This window comes from Parasteatoda tepidariorum, chromosome 4, assembly GCF_982258835.1.
Source record: "Parasteatoda tepidariorum strain Cologne lab strain chromosome 4, Ptep-v5.0, whole genome shotgun sequence".
Lineage (NCBI taxonomy): Eukaryota > Metazoa > Arthropoda > Arachnida > Araneae > Theridiidae > Parasteatoda > Parasteatoda tepidariorum.
The window spans coordinates 35,807,320-35,830,958 of record NC_141758.1 but is presented as its reverse complement, the minus strand read 5'-3'; the positions used below and the strand labels follow the sequence as shown (position 1 = coordinate 35,830,958).

Here is a 23,639-nt window from a genome sequence, read left to right as displayed (position 1 = left end):
TTTAAAACTGTTACGAAATATAATTATTTCGATTTAGTTTTAACATGAAAAAAAATAAAAACGTATTTTGCTCCTTCTTTTTCTGTCGCAAAATTTAAAACTCTAACAAAATATAATTATCTCGATTTATGTTTAACATTAAAAGAATATTTACAGTGTACTACCTTCAAAATGTTGCAAGGGTAAATACTTTCTTGATTTACAGTGTCCTAGGGTTACTTGGAAATAACAGTTTGGCTCTTCACATATAACAGATTGGCTCTTCGCATCAAACAGTTTGGATCTTCACACGAAACCATTGTTATCTGGCTACTTAATGAGCCTCAAGCTTCTATCTCATTTTAGCGGCTTTAAATAGGGTACACAATGGAACCCCATCCTGCCTTACTCTGCAACTCCAAATTCGTCAATAAATCTGCAGCTTTGATGTTAGAGTTTGATAAGTTATTACAGGATTATTGGGCATAATCTTTCCATGACAGTCTTTCTTCATTGGAGAAATATTTCCCTTCTGAACCTGGAAAAAAGAATAAAACATACTTTGCGTTAAACATTATCTAATATGAAAAAAATTCGTTTTTTGGCGAGATGAGTAAAAAGTATTAACATACTTTCAAAAGGGATATCTCAACATCAGAATGATTGTCATTTTTCGTTCCATTAGGGAGGATCCTCTACCTTCTTCCATCTCTTCCATGACAGTCTTTCTTCATTGGAGAAATATTTCCCTTCTGAACCTGGAAAAAAGAATAAAACATACTTTGCATTAAACATTATCTAATATGAAAAAAATTCGTTTTTTGGCGAGATGAGTAACAAATATTAACATACTTTCAAAAGGGATATCTCTCCAACATCAGAATGATTGTCATTTTTCGTTCCATTAGGGAGGATCCTCTACCTTCTTCCATCTCTTCCATGACAGTCTTTCTTCATTGGAGAAATATTTCCCTTCTGAACCTGGAAAAAAGAATAAAACATACTTTGCGTTAAACATTATCTAATATGAAAAAAATTCGTTTTTTGGCGAGATGAGTAATAAATATTAACATACTTTCAAAAGGGATATCTCTCCAACATAAGAATGATTGTCATTTTTCGTTCCATTAGAGAGGATCCTCTACCTTCTTCCATCTCTTCCATGACAGTCTTTCTTCATTGGAGAAATATTTCCCTTCTGAACCTGGAAAAAAGAATAAAACATACTTTGCGTTAAACATTATCTAATATGAAAAAAATTCGTTTTTTGGCGAGATGAGTAATAAATATTAACATACTTTCAAAAGGGATACCTCTCCAACATCAGAATGATTGTCATTTTTCGTTCCCTTAGGTAGGATCCTCTACCTTCTTTCATCTCTTCTATGACAGTCTTTCTTCATTGGAGAAATATTTCCCTTCTGAACCAGGAAAAAAGAATAAAACATACTTTGCGTTAAACATTATCTAATATGAAAAAAATTCGTTTTTTGGCGAGATGAGTAACAAATATTAAAATACTTTCAAAAGGGATATCTCTCCAACATCAGAATGATTGTCATTTTTCGTTCCATTAGGGAGGATCCTCTACCTTCTTCCATCTCTTCCACGACAGTCTTTCTTCATTGGAGAAATATTTCCCTTCTGAACCAGGAAAAAAGAATAAAACATACTTTGAGTTAAACATTATCTAATATGAAAAAAATTCGTTTTTTGGCGAGATGAGTAATAAATAATAACATACTTTCAAAAGGGATATCTCTCCAACATCAGAATGATTGTCATTTTTTGTTCCATTAGGGAGGATCCTCTACCTTCTTCCCTCTCTTCCATGACAGTCTTTCTTCATTGGAGAAATATTTCCCTTCTGAACCTGGAAAAAAGAATAAAACATACTTTGCGTTAAACATTATCTAATATGAAAAAAATTCGTTTTTTGGCGAGATGAGTAATAAATATTAACATACTTTCAAAAGGGATATCTCTCCAACATCAGAATGATTGTCATTTTTCGTTCCAAGGGAGGATCCTCTACCTTCTTCCATCTCTTCCATGACAGTCTTTCTTCATTGGAGAAATATTTCCCTTCTGAACCTGGAAAAAAGAATAAAACATACTTTGCGTTAAACATTATCTAATATGAAAAAAATTCGTTTTTTGGCGAGATGAGTAATAAATATTAACATACTTTCAAAAGGGATATCTCTCCAACATCAGAATGATTGTCATTTTTCGTTCCAAGGGAGGATCCTCTTCCTTCTTCCATCTCTTCCATGACAGTCTTTCTTCATTGGAGAAATATTTCCCTTCTGAACCTGGAAAAAAGAATAAAACATACTTTGCGTTAAACATTATCTAATATGAAAAAAATTCGTTTTTTGGCGAGATGAGTAATAAATATTAACATACTTTCAAAAGGGATATCTCTCCAACATCAGAATGATTGTCATTTTTCGTTCCAAGGGAGGATCCTCTTCCTTCTTCCATCTCTTCCATGACAGTCTTTCTTCATTGGAGAAATATTTCCCTTCTGAACCTGGAAAAAAGAATAAAACATACTTTGCGTTAAACATTATCTAATATGAAAAAAATTCGTTTTTTGGCGAGATGAGTAATAAATATTAACACACTTTCAAAAGGGATATCTCTCCAACATCAGAATGATTGTCATTTTTCGTTCCAAGGGAGGATCCTCTACCTTCTTCCATCTCTTCCATGACAGTCTTTCTTCATTGGAGAAATATTTCCCTTCTGAACCTGGAAAAAAGAATAAAACATACTTTGCATTAAACATTATCTAATATGAAAAAAATTCGTTTTTTGGCGAGATGAGTAATAAATATTAACATACTTTCAAAAGGGATATCTCTCCACCATCAGAATGATTGTCATTTTTTGTTCCATTAGGGAGGATCCTCTACCTTCTTCCATCTCTTCCATGACAGTCTTTCTTCATTGGAGAAATATTTCCCTTCTGAACCTGGAAAAAAGAATAAAACATACTTTGCGTTAAACATTATCTAAAATGAAAAAAATTCGTTTTTTGGTGAGATGAGTAATAAATATTAACATACTTTCAAAAGGGATATCTCTCCAACATCAGAATGATTGTCATTTTTCGTTCCATTAGAGAGGATCCTCTACCTTCTTCCATCTCTTCCATGACAGTCTTTATTCATTGGAGAAATATTTCCCTTCTGAACCTGGAAAAAAGAATAAAACATACTTTGCGTTAAACATTATCTAATATGAAAAAAATTCGTTTTTTGGTGAGATGAGTAATAAATATTAACATACTTTCAAAAGGGATATCTCTCCAACATCAGAATGATTGTCATTTTTCGTTCTATTAGGGAGGATCCTCTACCTTCTTCCATCTCTTTCATGACAGTCTTTCTTCATTGGAGAAATATTTCCCCTCTGAACCTGGAAAAAAGAATAAAACATACTTTGCGTTAAACATTATCTAATATGAAAAAAATTCGTTTTTTGGCGAGATGAGTAATAAATATTAACATACTTTCAAAAGGGATATCTCTCCAACATCAGAATGATTGTCATTTTTCGTTCCATTAGAGAGGATCCTCTACCTTCTTCCATCTCTTCCATGACAGTCTTTCTTCATTGGAGAAATATTTCCCTTCTGAACCTGGAAAAAAGAATAAAACATACTTTGCGTTAAACATTATCTAAAATGAAAAAAATTCGTTTTTTGGTGAGATGAGTAATAAATATTAACATACTTTCAAAAAGGATATCTCTCCAACATCAGAATGATTGTCATTTTTCGTTCCATTAGAGAGGATCCTCTACCTTCTTCCATCTCTTCCATGACAGTCTTTCTTCATTGGAGAAATATTTCCCTTCTGAACCTGGAAAAAAGAATAAAACATACTTTGCGTTAAACATTATCTAAAATGAAACAAATTCGTTTTTGGCGAGATGAGTAATAAATATTAACATACTTTCAAAAGGGATAACTCTCCAACATCAGAATGATTGTCATTTTTCGTTCCATTAGGGAGGATCCTCTACCTTCTTCCATCTCTTCCATGACAGTCTTTCTTCATTGGAGAAATATTTCCCTTCTGAACCTGGAAAAAAGAATAAAACATACTTTGCGTTAAACATTATCTAATATGAAAAAAATTCGTTATTTGGCGAGATGAGTAATAAATATTAACATACTTTCAAAAGGGATATCTCTCCAACATCAGAATGATTGTCATTTTTTGTTCCATTAGGGAGGATCCTCTACCTTCTTCCATCTCTTCCATGACAGTCTTTCTTCATTGGAGAAATATTTCCCTTCTGAATCTGGAAAAAAGAATAAAACATACTTTGCATTAAACATTATCTAATATGAAAAAAATTCGTTTTTTGGCGAGATGAGTAATAAATATTAACATACTTTCAAAAGGGATATCTCTCCAACATCAGAATGATTGTCATTTTTCGTTCCATTAGGGAGGATCCTCTACCTTCTTCCATCTCTTCCATGACAGTCTTTCTTCATTGGAGAAATATTTCCCTTCTGAACCTGGAAAAAAGAATAAAACATACTTTGCGTTAAACATTATCTAAAATGAAAAAAATTCGTTTTTTGGTGAGATGAGTAATAAATATTAACATACTTTCAAAAGGGATAACTCTCCAACATCAGAATGATTGTCATTTTTCGTTCCATTAGGGAGGATCCTCTACCTTCTTCCATCTCTTCCATGACAGTCTTTCTTCATTGGAGAAATATTTCCCTTCTGAATCTGGAAAAAAGAATAAAACATACTTTGCGTTAAACATTATCTAAAATGAAAAAAATTCGTTTTTTGGTGAGATGAGTAATAAATATTAACATACTTTCAAAAGGGATATCTCTCCAACATCAGAATGATTGTCATTTTTCGTTCCATTAGGGAGGATCCTCTACCTTCTTCCATCTCTTCCATGACAGTCTTTCTTCATTGGAGAAATATTTCCCTTCTGAACCTGGAAAAAAGAATAAAACATACTTTGCGTTAAACATTATCTAAAATGAAAAAAATTCGTTTTTTGGTGAGATGAGTAATAAATATTAACATACTTTCAAAAGGGATAACTCTCCAACATCAGAATGATTGTCATTTTTCGTTCCATTAGGGAGGATCCTCTACCTTCTTCCATCTCTTCCATGACAGTCTTTCTTCATTGGAGAAATATTTCCCTTCTGAACCTGGAAAAAAGAATAAAACATACTTTGCGTTAAACATTATCTAATATGAAAAAAATTCGTTTTTTGGCGAGATGAGTAATAAATATTAACATACTTTCAAAAGGGATATCTCTCCAACATCAGAATGATTGTCATTTTTCGTTCCATTAGGGAGGATCCTCTACCTTCTTCCATCTCTTCCATGACAGTCTTTCTTCATCGGAGAAATATTTCCCTTCTGAACCTGGAAAAAAGAATAAAACATACTTTGCATTAAACATTATCTAATATGAAAAAAATTCGTTTTTTGGCGAGATGAGTAATAAATATTAACATACTTTCAAAAGGGATATCTCTCCACCATCAGAATGATTGTCATTTTTTGTTCCATTAGGGAGGATCCTCTACCTTCTTCCATCTCTTCCATGACAGTCTTTCTTCATTGGAGAAATATTTCCCTTCTGAACCTGGAAAAAAGAATAAAACATACTTTGCGTTAAACATTATCTAAAATGAAAAAAATTCGTTTTTTGGTGAGATGAGTAATAAATATTAACATACTTTCAAAAGGGATATCTCTCCAACATCAGAATGATTGTCATTTTTCGTTCCATTAGAGAGGATCCTCTACCTTCTTCCATCTCTTCCATGACAGTCTTTATTCATTGGAGAAATATTTCCCTTCTGAACCTGGAAAAAAGAATAAAACATACTTTGCGTTAAACATTATCTAATATGAAAAAAATTCGTTTTTTGGTGAGATGAGTAATAAATATTAACATACTTTCAAAAGGGATATCTCTCCAACATCAGAATGATTGTCATTTTTCGTTCCATTAGGGAGGATCCTCTACCTTCTTCCATCTCTTTCATGACAGTCTTTCTTCATTGGAGAAATATTTCCCCTCTGAACCTGGAAAAAAGAATAAAACATACTTTGCGTTAAACATTATCTAATATGAAAAAAATTCGTTTTTTGGCGAGATGAGTAATAAATATTAACATACTTTCAAAAGGGATATCTCTCCAACATCAGAATGATTGTCATTTTTCGTTCCATTAGAGAGGATCCTCTACCTTCTTCCATCTCTTCCATGACAGTCTTTCTTCATTGGAGAAATATTTCCCTTCTGAACCTGGAAAAAAGAATAAAACATACTTTGCGTTAAACATTATCTAAAATGAAAAAAATTCGTTTTTTGGTGAGATGAGTAATAAATATTAACATACTTTCAAAAAGGATATCTCTCCAACATCAGAATGATTGTCATTTTTCGTTCCATTAGAGAGGATCCTCTACCTTCTTCCATCTCTTCCATGACAGTCTTTCTTCATTGGAGAAATATTTCCCTTCTGAACCTGGAAAAAAGAATAAAACATACTTTGCGTTAAACATTATCTAAAATGAAACAAATTCGTTTTTGGCGAGATGAGTAATAAATATTAACATACTTTCAAAAGGGATAACTCTCCAACATCAGAATGATTGTCATTTTTCGTTCCATTAGGGAGGATCCTCTACCTTCTTCCATCTCTTCCATGACAGTCTTTCTTCATTGGAGAAATATTTCCCTTCTGAACCTGGAAAAAAGAATAAAACATACTTTGCGTTAAACATTATCTAATATGAAAAAAATTCGTTATTTGGCGAGATGAGTAATAAATATTAACATACTTTCAAAAGGGATATCTCTCCAACATCAGAATGATTGTCATTTTTTGTTCCATTAGGGAGGATCCTCTACCTTCTTCCATCTCTTCCATGACAGTCTTTCTTCATTGGAGAAATATTTCCCTTCTGAATCTGGAAAAAAGAATAAAACATACTTTGCGTTAAACATTATCTAATATGAAAAAAATTCGTTTTTTGGCGAGATGAGTAATAAATATTAACATACTTTCAAAAGGGATATCTCTATAACATCAGAATGATTGTCATTTTTCGTTCCATTAGGGAGGATCCTCTACCTTCTTCCATCTCTTCCTTGACAGTCTTTCTTCATTGGAGAAATATTTCCCTTCTGAACCTGGAAAAAAGAATAAAACATACTTTGCGTTAAACATTATCTAATATGAAAAAAATTCGTTTTTTGGCGAGATGAGTAATAAATATTAACATACTTTCAAAAGGGATATATCTCCAACATCAGAATGATTGTCATTTTTCGTTCCATTAGGGAGGATCCTCTACCTTCTTCCATCTCTTCCATGACAGTCTTTCTTCATTGGAGAAATATTTCCCTTCTGAACCTGGAAAAAAGAATAAAACATACTTTGCGTTAAACATTATCTAATATGAAAAAAATTCGTTTTTTGGCGAGATGAGTAATAAATATTAACATACTTTCAAAAGGGATATCTCTATAACATCAGAATGATTGTCATTTTTCGTTCCATTAGGGAGGATCCTCTACCTTCTTCCATCTCTTCCATGACAGTCTTTCTTCATTGGAGAAATATTTCCCTTCTGAACCTGGAAAAAAGAATAAAACATACTTTGCGTTAAACATTATCTAATATGAAAAAAATTCGTTTTTTGGCGAGATGAGTAATAAATATTAACATACTTTCAAAAGGGATATCTCTCCAACATCAGAATGATTGTCATTTTTCGTTCCATTAGGGAGGATCCTCTACCTTCTTCCATCTCTTCCATGACAGTCTTTCTTCATTGGAGAAATATTTCCCTTCTGAATCTGGAAAAAAGAATAAAACATACTTTGCGTTAAACATTATCTAATATGAAAAAAATTCGTTTTTTGGCGAGATGAGTAATAAATATTAACATACTTTCAAAAGGGATATCTCTCCAACATCAGAATGATTGTCATTTTTCGTTCCATTAGGGAGGATCCTCTACCTTCTTCCATCTCTTCCATGACAGTCTTTCTTCATTGGAGAAATATTTCCCTTCTGAACCTGGAAAAAAGAATAAAACATACTTTGCGTTAAACATTATCTAATATGAAACAAATTCGTTTTTTGGCGAGATGAGTAATAAATATTAACATACTTTCAAAAGGGATATCTCTCCAACATCAGAATGATTGTCATTTTTCGTTCCATTAGGGAGGATCCTCTACCTTCTTCCATCTCTTCCATGACAGTCTTTCTTCATTGGAGAAATATTTCCCTTCTGAACTTGGATAAAAGAATAAAACATACTTTGCGTTAAACATTATCTAATATGAAACAAATTCGTTTTTGGCGAGATGAGTAATAAATATTAACATACTTTCAAAAGGGATAACTCTCCAACATCAGAATGATTGTCATTTTTCGTTCCATTAGGGAGGATCCTCTACCTTCTTCCATCTCTTCCACGACAGTCTTTCTTCATTGGAGAAATATTTCCCTTCTGAACCAGGAAAAAAGAATAAAACATACTTTGCGTTAAACATTATCTAATATGAAAAAAATTCGTTTTTTGGCGAGATGAGTAATAAATATTAACATACTTTCAAAAGGGATATATCTCCAACATCAGAATGATTGTCATTTTTTGTTCCATTAGGGAGGATCCTCTACCTTCTTCCATCTCTTCCATGACAGTCTTTCTTCATTGGAGAAATATTTCCCTTCTGAATCTGGAAAAAAGAATAAAACATACTTTGCGTTAAACATTATCTAATATGAAAAAAATTCGTTTTTTGGCGAGATGAGTAATAAATATTAACATACTTTCAAAAGGGATATATCTATAGCATCAGAATGATTGTCATTTTTCGTTCCATTAGGGAGGATCCTCTACCTTCTTCCATCTCTTCCATGACAGTCTTTCTTCATTGGAGAAATATTTCCCTTCTGAACCTGGAAAAAAGAATAAATCATACTTTGCGTTAAACATTATCTAATATGAAAAAAATTCGTTTTTTGGCGAGATGAGTAATAAATATTAACATACTTTCAAAAGGGATATCTCTCCAACATCAGAATGATTGTCATTTTTCGTTCCATTAGGGAGGATCCTCTACCTTCTTCCATCTCTTCCATGACAGTCTTTTTTCATTGGAGAAATATTTCCCTTCTGAACCTGGAAAAAAGAATAAAACATACTTTGCATTAAACATTATCTAATAGGAAAAAAATTCGTTTTTTGGCGAGATGAGTAATAAATATTAACATACTTTCAAAAGGGATATCTCTCCAACATCAGAATGATTGTCATTTTTCGTTCCATTAGGGAGGATCCTCTACCTTCTTCCATCTCTTCCATGACAGTCTTTCTTCATTTGAGAAATATTTCCCTTCTGAACCAGGAAAAAAGAATAAAACATACTTTGCGTTAAACATTATCTAATATGAAACAAATTCGTTTTTTGGCGAGATGAGTAATAAATATTAACATACTTTCAAAAGGGATAACTCTCCAACATCAGAATGATTGTCATTTTTCGTTCCATTAGGGAGGATCCTCTACCTTCTTCCATCTCTTCCACGACAGTCTTTCTTCATTGGAGAAATATTTCCCTTCTGAACCGGGAAAAAAGAATAAAACATACTTTGAGTTAAATATTATCTAATATGAAAAAAATTCGTTTTTTGGCGAGATGAGTAATAAATATTAACATACTTTCAATAGGGATATCTCTCCAACATCAGAATGATTGTCATTTTTTGTTCCATTAGGGAGGATCCTCTACCTTCTTCCCTCTCTTCCATGACAGTCTTTCTTCATTGGAGAAATATTTCCCTTCTGAACCTGGAAAAAAGAATAAAACATACTTTGCGTTAAACATTATATAATATGAAAAAAATTCGTTTTTTGGCGAGATGAGTAATAAATATTAACATACTTTCAAAAGGGATATCTCTCCAACATCAGAATGATTGTCATTTTTCGTTCCATTAGAGAGGATCCTCTACCTTCTTCCATCTCTTCCATGACAGTCTTTCTTCATTGGAGAAATATTTCCCTTCTGAACCTGGAAATAAGAATAAAACATACTTTGCATTAAACATTATCTAATATGAAAAAAATTCGTTTTTTGGCGAGATGAGTAATAAATATTAACATACTTTCAAAAGGGATATCTCTCCAACATCAGAATGATTGTCATTTTTCGTTCCATTAGGGAGGGTCCTCTACCTTCTTCCATCTCTTCCACGACAGTCTTTCTTCATTGGAGAAATATTTCCCTTCTGAACCAGGAATCAAGAATAAAACATACTTTGCGTTAAACATTATCTAATATGAAAAAAATTCGTTTTTTGGCGAGATGAGTAATAAATATTAACATACTTTCAAAAGGGATATCTCTCCAACATCAGAATGATTGTCATTTTTTGTTCCATTATGGAGGATCCTCTTCCTTCTTCCATCTCTTCCATGACAGTCTTTCTTCATTGGAGAAATATTTCCCTTCTGAACCTGGAAAAAAGAATAAAACATACTTTGCGTTAAACATTATCTAATATGAAAAAAATTCGTTTTTTGGCGAGATGAGTAATAAATATTAACATACTTTCAAAAGGGATATCTCTCCAACATCAGAATGATTGTCATTTTTCGTTCCATTAGAGAGGATCCTCTACCTTCTTCCATCTCTTCCATGACAGTCTTTCTTCATTGGAGAAATATTTCCCTTCTGAACCTGGAAAAAAGAATAAAACATACTTTGCGTTAAACATTATCTAATATGAAAAAAATAAATTCGTTTTTTGGCGAGATGAGTAATAAATATTAACACACTTTCAAAAGGGATATCTCTCCAACATCAGAATGATTGTCATTTTTCGTTCCATTAGGGAGGATCCTCTACCTTCTTCCATCTCTTCCATGACAGTTTTTCTTCATTGGAGAAATATTTCCCTTCTGAACCTGGAAATAAGAATAAAACATACTTTGCATTAAACATTATCTAATATGAAAAAAATTCGTTTTTTGGCGAGATGAGTAATAAATATTAACATACTTTCAAAAGGGATATCTCTCCAACATCAGAATGATTGTCATTTTTCGTTCCATTAGGGAGGATCCTCTACCTTCTTCCATCTCTTCCATGACAGTCTTTCTTCATTGGAGAAATATTTCCCTTCTGAACCTGGAAAAAAGAAAAAAACATACTTTGCGTTAAACATTATCTAATATGAAACAAATTCGTTTTTGGCGAGATGAGTAATAAATATTAACATACTTTCAAAAGGAATAACTCTCCAACATCAGAATGATTGTCATTTTTCGTTCCATTAGGGAGGATCCTCTACCTTCTTCCATCTCTTCCATGACAGTCTTTCTTCATTGGAGAAATATTTCCCTTCTGAACCAGGAAAAAAGAATAAAACATACTTTGCGTTAAACATTATCTAATATGAAAAAAATTCGTTTTTTTGGCGAGATGAGTAATAAATATTAGCATAGTTTCAAAAGGGATATCTCTCCAACATCTGAATGATTGTCATTTTTTGTTCCATTAGGGAGGATCCTCTACCTTCTTCCATCTCTTCCATGACAGTCTTTCTTTATTGGAGAAATATTTCCCTTCTGAATCTGGAAAAAAGATTAAAACATACTTTGCGTTAAACATTATCTAATATGAAAAAAATTCGTTTTTTGGGGAGATGAGTAATAAATATTAACATACTTTCAAAAGGGATATCTCTATAACATCGATTGTCATTTTTCGTTCCATTAGGGAGGATCCTCTACCTTCTTCCATCTCTTCCATGACAGTCTTTCTTCATTGGAGAAATATTTCCCTTCTGAACCTGGAAAAAAGAATAAAACATACTTTGCGTTAAACATTATCTAATATGAAAAAAATTTGTTTTTTGGCGAGATGAATAATAAATATTAACATACTTTCAAAAGGGATATATCTCCAACATCAGAATGATTGTCATTTTTCGTTCCATTAGGGAGGATCCTCTACCTTCTTCCATCTCTTCCATGACAGTCTTTTTTCATTGGAGAAATATTTCCCTTCTGAACCTGGAAAAAAGAATAAAACATACTTTGCGTTAAACATTATCTAATATGAAAAAAATTCGTTTTTTGGCGAGATGAGTAATAAATATTAACATACTTTCAAAAGGGATATCTCCAACATCAGAATGATTGTCATTTTTCGTTCCATTAGGGAGGATCCTCTACCTTCTTCCATCTCTTCCATGACAGTCTTTCTTCATTGGAGAAATATTTCCCTTCTGAACCTGGAAAAAAGAATAAAACATACTTTGCGTTAAACATTATCTAATATGAAAAAAATTCGTTTTTTGGCGAGATGAGTAATAAATATTAACATACTTTCAAAAGGGATATCTCTCCAACATCAGAATGATTGTCATTTTACGTTCCATTAGGGAGGATCCTCTACCTTCTTCCATCTCTTCCATGACAGTCTTTCTTCATTGGAGAAATATTTCCCTTCTGAACCTGGAAAAAAGAATAAAACATACTTTGCGTTAAGCATTATCTAATATGAAAAAAAAATCGTTTTTTGGCGAGATGAGTAATAAATATTAACATACTTTCAAAAGGGATATCTCTCCAACATCAGAATGATTGTCATTTTTCGTTCCATTAGGGAGGATCCTCTACCTTCTTCCATCTCTTCCATGACAGTCTTTCTTCATTGGAGAAATATTTCCCTTCTGAACCTGGAAAAAAGAATAAAACATACTTTGCGTTAAACATTATCTAATATGAAAAAAATTCGTTTTTTGGCGAGATGAGTAATAAATATTAACATACTTTCAAAAGGGATATCTCCAACATCAGAATGATTGTCATTTTTCGTTCCATTAGGGAGGATCCTCTACCTTCTTCCATCTCTTCCATGACAGTCTTTCTTCATTGGAGAAATATTTCCCTTCTGAACCTGGAAAAAAGAATAAAACATACTGTAAAAGTTAATAATAAAAAATTATTTGGTGCGTATAAGATAAAGTAAATTTGTTTATGTATTATAATTAATAGATTGAAATATTTGGTAAAGTACTAGTAATTGGATATAGTCATGATTAAAAAAAAGTTAGATAATTGAAATATCGTGATAAAAGAAATTAAGGCCGAAATATACAAAAAGGTAATTAAAATAAATTAAAGGGAATGTGATCGTTAAGGAAAGTGGTAGTACAATGCTAATGTGGGATAACAATAACCCAATAGGTTCAAAGGGTCACAAAGTGTGAGGTTTGAACAAATTGGATGATTTGGTATCACCAAATTTGGAAAAAGGGTGAAACTAAAATAAATTAAATATTAAAGATAAATAAGGTAAAGTCATGCTATATCCACAATATATATATATGATTTAATACAGTAAGCTGATGTTTCCAATGAAAAATTAAATTCACATATATGCATGCCCATAACAATAAAAAGGTACTCACCACATACAGAAGTAAAAAAGGCGATAAATAGTAGCTATAAAGGTGAAACTAAAAATCATACAAAACATTCTGTTCAACTAAACATTTATTTTTGTAAAACTACTTATTTTGATTATTGCGTAACAAACAAGCAATATGATTCCAACACATTATATGGCACAGGAAAAATATATCTTTTAGAAGGAAATGGGTGACAAGAGAATTTAAAGAAACCAAAGGCGTCATGCACAAAGTTATATATAAAAGAACGAGTAATTTAACCGTTAAATAAATATGAGAAGAAAGCTTAAATTTGAGAGGGCTTTTAATGTTAAAGAAAAATTAAAGGTATAACATTTCGATTTTAAATTTTTCAGAAATTGATTACAGCTACGGATTTAATTTAAGATATAGGTTTAAAAAAAAATTTAAAAAGAAATCCCTCGATACGGACCAAAGTCCGCATCTCGGAGAACAAGGAACCAGCCAGAAGGCTCGAGAGAAAAAGCCTGTATCCAAAAAAGACTTAAAAATTCCTTAACTCGGGTAGACCAGAAAAACTACGACCAATTAAATTTAAAGAGGCGGAGAGTTTGAAATTTAAAGTAAAGGGATTGGCTAGTTAGCCCCCCTAAAATTAAAAGAGGAAAAAGAAAGGCGTGAATAGAGGGGTTGGTTAACTTTCCCCACAGGAAGTGCGATGACCGCAACGACCCTGAGAAAGGTCACCAAGAAAGTTAAAAAGATTGCTAAAATAAAAAAAGAGGAAATAACGTTTAAAGAAAAATTGAAGGCTTAAATAAAATTAGAAATAAAATTGTCACATTACATTATGTGTATATGTGACAATACCCGGACAGACCGGAAATTTTTATAAAATTTTCGAAGTCGTAAGAAAATTTTAATTTTAAACAAATATTAATTAAAAATCAAAATATAAGAATTTTCCTCAAACAACAAATGTTCCGAAAAGTATGAAGACAGAAATTGCCTAAAATTCGAAATAACGAAAAAATTATTTTTTTTTTAAAAAACTTGTCTCAAAATTAAGACCATAAAATAAAAAATCAAAACTTAGCATTAGAAAGTAAAAGTAGAAAAAGATATAAAATTGTAAAAAGAGTCACCCATTTCTGTACACAGCTCTGAATTTCTGTACATAGCTAACAACAATTGTTACAGGCGGAAAATCCATGTTCACATAACTCTTTCATGAACACTGGAAAGAAAAACACAGAAACAGCAGTAATAGTTCGTATAAGCACAAAAAAAAAACAATTTAAATCAACACTAATAACAAATGATTATATGGTGAGCAAATATTGTTAAGGGCAACAAATTGGAAACATCAGTGAAAGTTTAAAAAAAAATTAAAACATGGATCTCAAACATATTGTGACGCAACTAAAGCGAGGAAGAAAAAAACGAATAAGACTAAATAAAACAAAAAGAAAGTAAATACAATTACTAATAATTGTCGTTTAAAATGACATAAAAGAAGAAATTATAACATTAAATTGGAATCAAAAGTAAAATTCGATTGCATTTAGCCATAAATAAATACATTGTCAATTAGTAATATCAACATAATTATGAAATTTTGATTGGAAACGTCGTTTAGAACGCACTATGTTTGAGATAATCATACATTGAATTCATTGAACATAAAATATGTGAACCAAAAATACGCTAAACAGAATTAAGTTAACCATACACTCTAATAAAATTAAAAATTAATTAGACATTGTGATAAAAGGATTGGAGAAAAAAAATTGTTCATTAAATAAGCAATGTAACTTTTAAATTGCTGAAAGAAAACTAAGTACTTAAAATGAATAAAATAAATTAAGAATTATTCTCATATTCATAAATATAAGGTTTTACAAAAAGTATATATAAAGAACATCTTATCTAAGAAACATCTCATTTACTGATAAAAAAAATTATCGCAATTAATTAAATTGCAAGTTGAGAATAACAGGTATTGTACATTAAAGACCACTGGCGTCGGAACCATAGGGGTCCGAGGGGTCCGGACCCCCCCAATAATTGGGAAGCCAGGGTTCATTATTTTGAGAAAATATTTCCGTTTTGTTTCCATAACTTTTAATTTCTCTCTCTCTTATTTTTACAAAGCACAACTTATTATATTATATAATTAAAAGAAAATTAGTAAAAAATAAAATACACACAGAAAAATGCACTGTCTGAAAAAATAAAACAGGTGTTTAGAGAACTACAAGAAATGTCACAGCCACCCTTTCCTTCAATAAGCAATAAAACACTCTTCCCACCTTTCCTTCTCACTGTTAACTGATAAAGACGATTCTCCCTCAACATAACACACATAGTCATTTGATACCCAAAAATAGCCGCCTTAGTTTAGGATACGGGAAAATTGTTAGCATTTTTAACTTATCTTTATCGTATTTATGGCCCTGGGCTCTTTTGTCCTCTTTTTTAAAATGTCAAATATCAACAGACCCCTACCTATTCATAAATTGTCTCAAACAAGCAATTATCTAGAATTTCTAGGGGGGATTTCAGTAGGGAAAGATTCTTGTAGACATTTTCTATTTTATTTGTTTTTTTTTTTTTTTTTTTGGTGGTTTTGTTAAGAAAATTTCTCTGAAATAGAATCATTCCAAATCTTCTCTTACGTATAAGCGCTCACAGTGTTATTCCATCATTATTTAAACTAGACATTTCCAGTCAGTTCGAAATTTTGATAAATTTAAGTAGTAATTCTGTTTACTTTTATATTTTGTTTCATTAATTGTTTTAACTTAAATTATTAGTTGTTATTTTTTTAAATAAAGTTTATTTAAAGTTTTTGCAATAATGTTTATCGTTGGAAAATAAGAAGTCATTAAAGAAATTCTGGGGAGGTAAGCAAATGTTTGTATTAAATCACTTACTAATACATTTATTATTATATATTTGCAAGAATTGTTTTATAGTTTGTTTATTAAATTTATTTATACAGTACATCATTTCATGGTTTTACTGCTCATTGCGCATGAATTTATTTTGAACGCACGGACCTACTTTTTATTTATATTTGTCAAATCAATGTAACTTTTTAATTTTTAAAATTATAAATCGAAACTTAGAATTTTAATGACCTTTCTATAACTTTGTTTTCATTCAGAAATTTAATGTCACGTTTATGTTTATAAGGACATTTATAAAATTAACAAAAAATTTTAATTAAAAAAATTATATAAACATTGATTATTTATGTTCAAATATAAATAATTATCACTAACTTGCATTTTAATTAATTAAAACAATGAAGAATTACTTTAAATGCTAAAGTTTCCTAAAAAAATTCATAGAATTTTATTACGGTAAAAAAAACTAATAAAAATATTTTTTTTAAGAATGGGACAAATTGTTAAACTTAATTTATTGTATGAGTGTTTAATGATTACTTCATGTAATTTTATTTATTTTGTTTTTATCAAAATAATATGGGATTTTTAAAGTAATTATTTTGTGCTAATAAACATTTTCATAATTTGGTATTTTCAACAAATATTTTTTCTGAATTAAAAGTAATAATTTTTAAATTTTTAATACTGAAACTATAAATACTGTCGATAGAGGAAGGAAAATAAGAGTACTATGTGCTGTCTTTTTTATTTTTTCGTGTACATTTATATGAAGTTTTTATGGTTACCAAAATTAATCATGCGATCCAAAAAAAAAAAAAAAATATCTCATCTTGTCTGTTGCTTTGCTTGAAAATAATAATAAGAGAAATACATTGAATAAAATGGGCATAAAAATTATTCCCATCACAATTATTATAATTTATCATTTCTTCAAAATATGAATACTATAGTTCTGTCAATCAACTGAATAAAATTTTATTTTCCTTTTTAAAGACAACAATTTCGATTTTTAAAACGTTTTGAACAGGAACAAGATGAGAAAATGGCTAAACTTAAAACTGCTTTAATATTCTTGAATTTCTCAAATTTTTTTTTTTTTTTTTTTTTTTGCAATTTAGAGTTTTATAAATATATTTATTTTAATCATGATGATCTCTACTGAAACCAATATTAAAGATAGTTTCTCCAGTATTATTATTAATGTTGTATCTTTCATCTCAGAAATCCAGATCAATTCAAATTCATAGTAAAAAAATTTTTTTTTCGTTTAGCAAAACGTATTATGACTTTTTCCTTACATTTTTTTTTAAAAAATTCCGCTACAATTTAAAATGTTGAAATATGCCCCAAAAAATTTATCTCATTCATGATTGTTTAATCACGTAGGATTGCATGACATAATATTATGCATTTATAAATTTCATGTCATTCTCATCAAAAACTTTAACAGACAAAATGTTCTTTTCAAAATGAAACTATATTTTTAAGACACTGTGCATATTGGATTTAAGTAACTTTACTTTTACCTCAATGTATTATTTAAAGAAATTATGCTTATTTTTCAATTGAGACTTTTGAAAAAGGGACATACGTGATACATAAAAATGATATGTGATACATGATTACTTCATATATTTTTAATACTTTATATGTTTTAATTTTTTCATATTTTTAATTATTTAATATATAGTATTGTAATAAATAATGTATCAATCAACAATCTCTCAGGGGCTAAATCTTTTAATTAGTTAAAAATATCAAAGAAATTCAAAGTATTATCAATTTGTAAAGTTTTAGTCGTTTCTATGATACAATTCATTTTTTAATCATAGAATAAATTTGCAGTATTTCATACATTATACAGTAATCAAATAAAGAATACAAAAATATGAAAGGTTCAAAAGTTAAAAATAAAATTGATGAAATTTTGTTTTTAAATAATGCTTTTTTTATAAAAAATTGTATTAGAAAAAGAAGAAATAATCATTTAATAAAGAAATGGAAAGTAAAAATAGAAATTATCAATAAATAAAATATTTATTTGTCAAAATGTTGTTATCATGCACTATTCTGCAGTTTTTGCCTATTTAGCAAAAATTTTACTTACTGAACTCTGTTCTTTTTTTTAATTCTAGTATGCTACTATAATTGAAATAAATAGTATTTTTATTAAAAAAATATTTAGCTATTTTAGACTAACAAGCCTAGCTCTCAAGGCAGTTTTTGAGGACAAATATATTTCCTCGCCTGAAGTAAATTACAAACTTACGACTCACCACAACTCAATTTTTAATTGACATTAATGTAATAATTGTATTTGCTGCTTATTCTACTGATTCCCATTTTGAGTCACATTGCACAGTTGCATCTGCATCATCCGGAAAAACTCCCCAGTTTAAATTTTTTATTCATTTACAAGCCGAATACCAGTTCAGCGCATGGGGTAGAAAATAGGAAAGTAAATAATCAATCGATGTTAATCAACATGCACAAGCATGTACCAAAGCAATTAATAAAGTTAAAATAATTTTAAAAAATTATTTATTATTATTTGTTGCTCTTTCCAAGAAATTTCCGTTAGATCAATGTGCTATCCTAATGTTTGAACAAAATTCAATTTTTGTATAATTTTAATTTTTGCATAATTATAATTTGAATAAAAACTTAAAGACTAGTGAAAAAAAAATTCAAAAATAAAAATAAAAGGGATTTAAATATTATTTTATAATTAATTTTAAAGTTGTTAAAAGGTAACGCAACAAACAGGAATTCTAATTTTGCAATTATCTGAAAAAAGTGGTGCGGCACAAAATTAGGGTTTCAATTGAAGTCAACATAAAAAAAATAATATTTAAGAAATGTAAAAATTGAGAAGCCTGTGTAAGAGTCTTTTTTTTTCCGAATTACTTCTACTATTCTAGTTTTCATAGAAGAAAATAGTTTTTAACAAAGTTAGGTATATGTTTTATATTATTGTAATCTCGTCTTTTATCACACGAGGACATAGTTTCTTCTTTCCGCATCCTTTTTTACCATTATTGTCTTTCAATTTTAAGAACTTACTGACTAGAGTCTTTGATCTTGAACTACCTATCATTATCATCGCGCTAGCACGAATATTTATTGAAGAAAAAGCTTCTATCGGTTCTTTTCATGATCAGTTAATCTCTTTACCTTTGCAACCAAAACTTCTAAAAAGCGCAATAAAAAATACATAGCAAGAATTCATGGCAAATTTGCAAATAGAAGTGTTTTTCAATCGTCGTAGTAGCCATAGTATTTTTTAATTATATTTATTTCTAAAAATTACTGGTAGCCTTTAAGTTTTTACTCAGGCTAAAATACTAATTTTGATCTTAACAATTTTTTCTACATAATTTTACATAATTGCAAATCTTGTTTGTAGCGTTATTTCTTAATAATATACTTTAAGAATTAAATAAAGGGGATTTAAATTGTATTTTTCGATTTCTCAAACGTTTGCTCTAGTCTGAAAATTTTTACTCAGACAGTACTTTATGTTGTATTTCATTATAGATTGTTTGATTTGTAATTTTCTGCGCATTTAATAGTATTTTTTCACAGAATTGTACACATGATGCTCCGTAAAGACAACTCCTTCGATAAATTTCTAGAATTCTTGTCACAAATGAAGTAAAAAAAAAAAAAAAAGGATCACAAATTGATATTTCAGGGGGGGGGGGAAGAAAATCAAAACATGACCAAAAATTTATGTTTAGTTGCCGAAAAAACATAGAGGAATTGAAAGACACTTATTTGAGACACTTCAAACTTATTTCGGCAATCAAACTGGTTTGAAAGTTTCAATTCCGTTTATCTTAATAGTGATTCTTACGATTTTCTTATCGTTTTTTCCCGCTTTTAAATGGTAGTTTGCTATTCCAAATTTGTATAGTTTTTTTAACTTAATTCTTAAAGATGATTCTAAAATAATTATATATGAGGAAGTAGATTACGGACCACTCTGCATCATAGAATCAAGATGTTTCTTGATTCTATGATGCAGAGTTTATTCATTCATTAGAGTTGTATTCTTACTATATATATATATATATATATATATATATATATATATATATATATATATATATATATATATATATATATATATATATATATATATATATATATATAAATAAATAAGGGCAAGGGTGATATTTTTCTTTTTTTCTCAAGAAACGTGAAAATAACAGTCTTAAGTATGGTCCCCCCCAATAAATTTTATCTGACGACGCCATCAAAGTTTATTGTGTGATTGATAAGTCTTTTTTTTTTTTGAAAAAAAAAAAAAAGAGTCTCAGCTTGAAAAAGGAAGATAAGAGAAATATCTTTCCCTTTTTTTTTTGTTGAGGAAGTTGGGGGGAGGGGGATTTTCTTGACACAGTTTTATTGAAGTCAACAAGCAGGGTTCTGATGGTAGTCCTTGAGGTTGCCCCACAGAAGGACAATCTTATCTGGTTATTTGATCCTTTTCTCCACAGGACTCTCCCTTCAACCTTGGACATTGTGGGGAAGGGTTCCCTTCTGCAGGTGTTTTCCCCAATTAACGAAATTGATGAAACAGGAATCGACCAGGGGTTTTACAACATCCTGTCGTGGAAGAGGCCATAAAAATCTGTCTAAGCACTCCAGAGAAAGTAAGTAGTAAAATTCATGCTGTGTGCGATTTCAACTGGACAGCGCTTTCTCCTTCACCCCATGACCTTAGATAAGAGACCATGTCCTAGAACATACATCCATGAGACAAAAACGGTAGTTGAAAATGAGGGTTCAAAAGTTATTCATTAGAGGGGAGATTCTTCTTCTTGAAATTCTCAGAGCATGGAATGATGAGGAATAAAATAGGAAATTGTCCATTTTCACACAAATATGCTTAATAAGAAAACCTTTGTTTCATGATCAGGAATTGTGATAAAATAAAATATCAGTACAATTACAAATTTGAGATATGTGAAGAAATATCTATTTGATAAATAGCACTTAAGATATACACTATAAACACAAAATTATTGCAATTTATGTTAAAACTATATTATTGAGCATAATCGAACGAATGAAGAAAAATATAAAATGTCCAGTCACTTAAATTCAATACAACATAAGATTAAAAAAAATTAGAAATTGATTTGAAAGTATACTAAAAAAATTAAAAAATAAAGACAGAGTGTATGGTTACGTACATTAAATATTATTCATTTCAATCACATTTACAAAGAATTCGCAAAATTCGTGATAAACACAGTTAAAAAAAATGATTGGTAGTGACATTAATTTATTAAATTTGAGATTATTATTATTATATAAATTCGATGATGCATTTAAAGATTTAGTTTACACAATTTGTATATTAATTGGTTAGGAAAATGCATACAAAAAATCTTGTATAAATATTTTTTTTTTTATAGTTCAGCATGTGACCCTTTGTATATTTACTCATTTATACAAATAGTCATTAAATAATTAAAGCATCGTTAATTATAAAAGATTTTGTAAATAACGTACTATTATAACAACAATCTTAAAAAAAATGATGGTAACAAACAAAATTGTTTTACGAAAGAAAATATTCATATAATTAAAAAAAAATTTATTTTTTTTTAAATACATTTAACAAATGAAGGAATGTTCTTAAACAAAGCAAAAAAATAGTTGTTTTACCTCAAAAGATACTTCATTATTATTTTAAAATAATGAAGGTAAATTATAAAAGTCATTTACTTTATTAAATATTAATATATATATTCAAATTATTTAACCAGGAATCAACAAGTTACGCAGATGATTTTTCCCATAGAGCATCAACACAATTTAATTTATTTAATAATTCACTTGAATCATTATTTTTTTTTTTTTTTTTTTTTATATATCATCTGGTTTCTTTAACCAGGAAATCATAATTTATCATCTGGTTTCTTTGACCAGGAATAACCTTCTGATTCATTTTTGATCAGGAAAATAAAAATAAAAATTAACTTCTGGTTCTATTTTGACCAGGGAGAATTCAAAAAAAAAATTTTCTGGCTTAATTAACCAGCAAAAAAAAAAATAAAAAGTAAGAAGAAAATTCCTTAATGAATAAAACCTTAATTAACAGTGGACCAGGGTTTGAACCTGGGCTTTTGCAATGACGCAATGTACTTCATTTATACTATCGTATTAACCAACGTTAAACATCAGGAAGAACCTCTTAAAAATAATATCATTCCCGAAAAATCGTTGAGCTCAGGTATTACCCAGAGCAATCAGGACATATTTTATCCCAATTATATTAATAAAGTAATCCCAAATAATAATTGAGGCATCTGTATTACCAGACACGATTCAGGAAATTCACTATCCCAAATATCTTTTTTTTTTTTTTTTTGTAATAATTCAAATAAACACCAAATTATCAGATACACCATTAGGGAAAAGGAAACAAAACCAATCAAATAAGCCTGCCAAATCTTATATCAAAACATAAATTCACAAAAGTTGATAACATTAAATAATAAAAATTGGGAAAGACGAAAAAATATATATATTTTTTTTTGTTTGTTTGTAAGAAAGACAATTGACCAAAAGAATAGTTTAGCCAGTAGATAGTAGAACCAAAATAACCTAATCAGGAAATTATTTAATTCTTAATATACATAAGATCACGTATAAATACAATTATGGTAAGTATTTTTATTTGTAATTATATCTTTTTTTTTTATTTTATTATTCATAAATATAAAGCAAATTAACGTTTATGTAGGAAAACAATTAGAATAGTTTGAAAAAAAAAAAAACTTTGAACCATTCCAAAGAAAGATCCAAATGATGGGTAAAGTAGCAATCCTGAAAAATTACTGAAGACGTCTCTTCAGCTTGGTATGGCCAGCATACAACAAAACTTAAAACAAAATTGGGACTCAGTCCATCAATATGGAAACTTTGATTAATTTAGTTCAAAATTAAATATTTTTCATGTAGAATAATAGAACAAAATACACAACTTATTAGATTGTCTAAAAAATTATAATCAAAGCACCTTGTTTTGTAAAATTAGCACTATTAAATAATATACATTACAGTTGATAGGAGCTAAAATATATATAAATACAAAATAAATCACTTTTGTAATATTATATTAATATGCCTATTTAAATAGTAAGATACACTGCTAGATATAGTTTAATAAACAATTTGAGAATATTTCATGACATTCTTATAAATATATATATCAATTTTATCACTACCAAATCAAATAGCAAAAT

The 23,639-nt window shown here is 29.5% G+C and overlaps 2 long non-coding RNA genes across 3 annotated transcripts in view; both read right to left on the bottom strand.

The window, feature by feature from the left end:
• Positions 1–5,959: 5,959 nt before the first annotated feature.
• Positions 5,960–23,639, bottom strand: part of LOC147810888 (uncharacterized) — a 32,003-nt gene continuing 14,323 nt past the window's right edge. Inside the window, exon 3 of one of the 2 annotated variants that reach the window (XR_015432864.1) lies at positions 5,960–6,080. This is a non-coding gene — a long non-coding RNA (uncharacterized LOC147810888). Of the gene's footprint in view, positions 6,081–9,746; positions 9,870–23,639 lie in introns of those variants that run through there. The other variant, XR_015432865.1, reaches the window with a different exon arrangement.
• Positions 6,151–6,739, bottom strand: LOC147810889 (uncharacterized). Its single transcript, XR_015432863.1, has 3 exons — positions 6,620–6,739; positions 6,398–6,526; positions 6,151–6,303 (listed from the first exon to the last, which is right to left on the bottom strand). It is a non-coding gene; the product is annotated as an uncharacterized LOC147810889 (long non-coding RNA).